Source organism: Tupaia chinensis, unplaced genomic scaffold, assembly GCF_000334495.1.
Source record: "Tupaia chinensis unplaced genomic scaffold, TupChi_1.0 Scaffold144472_1, whole genome shotgun sequence".
Classification (NCBI taxonomy): domain Eukaryota; kingdom Metazoa; phylum Chordata; class Mammalia; order Scandentia; family Tupaiidae; genus Tupaia; species Tupaia belangeri.
The window spans coordinates 1204529-1208081 of record NW_006204331.1 but is presented as its reverse complement, the minus strand read 5'-3'; the positions used below and the strand labels follow the sequence as shown (position 1 = coordinate 1208081).

The window sequence follows — 3553 nt, the reverse complement described above, 5'->3', positions numbered from 1 at the left end:
CCTCCTTTCAGGAATCCTCCAGAACGATGGACAAGGTGCAGCCCCAAGCTTTGAAGTAGGAGTGCCCCAAACGCATCCACGACCTGCACTCCTCTGTCCCGCCCCCCCCAACCCTGGTGGCCTTTTACGAGCAGGCCTGGGCTGGGGGTGGCTCTCCACGGGGGTGGCCCAGTCTGACCAAGGGTGCTGGAGCAGGTCAGGTGAGCAAATCCGGAAATGAACTGACTGATGAGGAAGCATTCACATTGCAACCAGATCCTTCGCTGACTCCAGAGAGTGCACAGCGAGAGAAGAAGGAAGGGACATTGCTCTACCCGCTTCTCCAGAGCCACCAGCAGAGCCAAGCGTCCTCTGCTGGAGCCCGGAGGCCTCTCCGCCTGCGGCCACAGAGCCAGCCCCTCTCTGTCCCCGTTTTGGGCATCTTTTCTCTGCCTGTGTTTCTGCCTCTCTCCGGGCAGTGCCTCCAGTTAATATTTAATTCCTCACATAAATTCACACATTTAAGCAGAGGCTGGGCACATCAGCTGGACGTGACAAAGAAATGCATTGTGTACCTATTCCCTGCACGTCACTCCCTGTTTCCATGACAACCTGCTTCTACAACTGGGGCTTTTCAAAGGAAGGTCATTAAGTAACTGACAATAAAAACAGGAAATGAATATCCTGCATCTGTTCTGCGCTCTCCTTGAAAGGGAGTTCGGTCTGGCTGAAGGCACAGGGCTGTCTTTCCCATTACCTCTCCTCCTTCACGACAGTGGTGTACACCCCACACCCCGTCTCCTGGAATGCCACCCTCCTGGTCCCAGGCACCTCTTGTCCCACTGCAGGGCCTCAGGTTACTCTGGAGAAAATGCAGAGAGCAGCACCTCTAGTTGTTTGGGGAAGGTACAATGCACAGGGCGGGGTGAGCGGCGAGGACCTGGCATGCACCTGCTGTGCATGCTCCTGCCGAAACGGAGCTGCGAACCAGCCACAGGAGGTCATTGCACAGACCAGACTCCAGGGTCCAGTGAAGAGGAAGCTGTGGGACTTTTGCACAACCTGAGATCTCTGGGGCTCTCTAGGTCCTCATCTGTAAAACAGGGTTAACACCTGCATGGGGGTGCAGTGCCTATAGGGGCAGCCAAGCCTGCTCACCAGGAAATCAACTCTCAAACCCGTGGCAGAAATGTGTGCTGTCAGGGGCCCTGACACTGAGCTCACAGGCATATACAGCAGACCCCAAGGGGTTTCAGAACAGGAAGGCACCCCCGCAAATGACAGAGCCTCACGGGAGGCCTGGGTTTAGGTCCCGGGCCAATGCGAGCAGACGGGCTTGATGAGCAGCTGGCACCTGTAACCCTAGCTAACCAGGAGGCCAGGCCAAGGTTGGAATGGCAAGACCCTGTGGGCAGAGAGAGGAAACCCATGCTGGGAACAAACAGGTCAGTGCCCTCAGAGTGCTCGTCACACTTTGGCGACAGGGCATGAGGCTCTCTGTGTGCCCTCTCCATGGTGACACGGCCAGGCCCCCAAGAGCGCAGGGCTCACTTCCTGAGAACACTCCCGGAAGGAAAGCCGTGGAGCCTGCACAGGGGCCGATTAACAAGACTGGTGGGATTTCTTGTTACGGGGACAGATGTAAATATGCGCGTGACTGAGCTGGAGGGAAGGGCATAGGTCTGGGAGATGGTAGAACTGTTCCTGCCCCCTCCCCACGCACACCTGCACCAGGTACCAACCGGGCATTCCAGAGAGGCCGCCTCCCAAGAGGACCCCGCAGGTGTGACCGTGAAAGCCTCTGCAGTGGCTGGTTCATGGGGATAAGCAGCTCACTAGTGCTCTTTTCCACCCTCACCCAATATCAGAGCCCTGAGGGGTTCTCCCTCGAGACCTGCCCCCTCTTCTAAGTCAGTCCTGGGCTCTACGTCTGCTCAGGCAAAGTGCTAGGATCTTGGGGTCGTCTATCCCTCTGGAGGGCTGCCTCTGCCACCCACAGCAGCAAAGCCACTGAGGGCGTTCCATCAGGGTACCCTTGCTGGTGTTAAGGCTGTTCCCTGTACACCTGGTGATTGCCCAAGGGGGCCCACAGCTCGCACAGGGCGGTGTCATCAGCCCAGCCTCTCTGAGACTTAACTTTTCATCTATGAAGGGGAAAGAAGGAAGTATCGGAGATTGTGAGACGTGTGGAGAGGGCTTCACGGCGAGGGGTGCAGGCGCTGCTGTCACCATCACCCCCATTCTTACCAGGGATCTTAGGGAGGAAGATGTTTTTGTCAAGACTGGCACTTTCTTTGGAGTCTGTAAGTCTCTAAAGAATTCATTGAGTAGCCCTGCTCATTGACGCAGGAGACAGATGTCAGAGTCCCTGACATGCCGAGTGTCTCAAATAGCAAGGCACTGGCCTGGGCACCTTTTCTAGAGACCATCTTTGCACCTTGAGTCCTGTGACCTGACGCTGCCCTCGTGTCTTTCCCCACAATGGCCTAGACTCACTTTACGGAACTCCAGTAGGCAGGCAAGCTTCCTAAAGAACAGCTGGCGACTTTCACGCATCCATGGAGAAGAGACTGTCCTGCACTGAGCCAGAGACCAGGCTAGGAGGTGCTCAGAGCCAAGCTGCAGTCCCGTCTCCCCTGTCCTTATGAAATCCCCTTTCCCTAGCAGACCTGGGACCTGCCTGCTGGGTCTGGAACATGCCATTTCCAGGGACAGGACGAAGACCAGGGATGGACTCACCCCTCGTGGTACTGCTGTCCCCCTCAGGCCTCTGGTCACAGCAATGAGACCATGTTCAGCTCAGGGTCTTGTCCGTTCCTCAACCCAGATGGCCCCCAACACTTCCTTCTCACTCTGCTGTTGTAGCCATTCCCAAACACAAGGCCTATTGAAGACCCCTCCCAGAAGGGTCTATCTTCTTAATATTCACTGGATTTCCTTGAGCATTGTAGCCATCGCCAGCCTGCCAAAACTGCATATCCTCCTGGGGCTTGGCTGGGGTCATGTTAAGCCCAAATTCCTGGCTGTTTTTCGAATCTCACCAGACTAACCACTCTGACCTCTCTGGCTCTTTTGGTTTGCTTTGTTTAATTACAAAAACTGAAAAACTCACTCTAAAATCCATATGACAATTAAAGGATAATGACAATTTTGAAAAAGAACAAAATTGGAAGACTCACACTGATTTCTACGGAGCTGCAACAATCAAGGCAGTGTGGCATGATGGTCGCGTAATGGTGGCCACATGATGACGGCCACGTGGGAACAGGGCAGAATTGGGAGCCCTTACATTCACGACCAACCGATTGTCAACAATGGGAGAACAGGGTTTTTGACAAATGTGCTAAGACAACTTGATATTTAAGAGAATGAAGGTGGATCTTCTCACATCTACACAGAAGAGAATTCACAATGGATTACTTTCCAGAGCTAGAGCTCAGAGGTACAAGAACTAATCTTCTTGACTTTGTGCCAACCAATCATTATTTTAGATATGACTCCAAAAGCAGAAGTTGTAAAAGAAGAAAAAGATTATTTTATATATATTTATATATATATAGGATTTCATCAAAAT

The 3553-nt window shown here is 53.2% G+C and overlaps 1 protein-coding gene across 2 annotated transcripts in view; it reads right to left on the bottom strand.

Annotated features, from left to right (window-relative positions):
• The window catches only part of MYT1 (myelin transcription factor 1), a 72709-nt gene that overhangs the window by 51787 nt on the left and 17369 nt on the right, over window positions 1-3553 (bottom strand). The window lies entirely within an intron of this gene.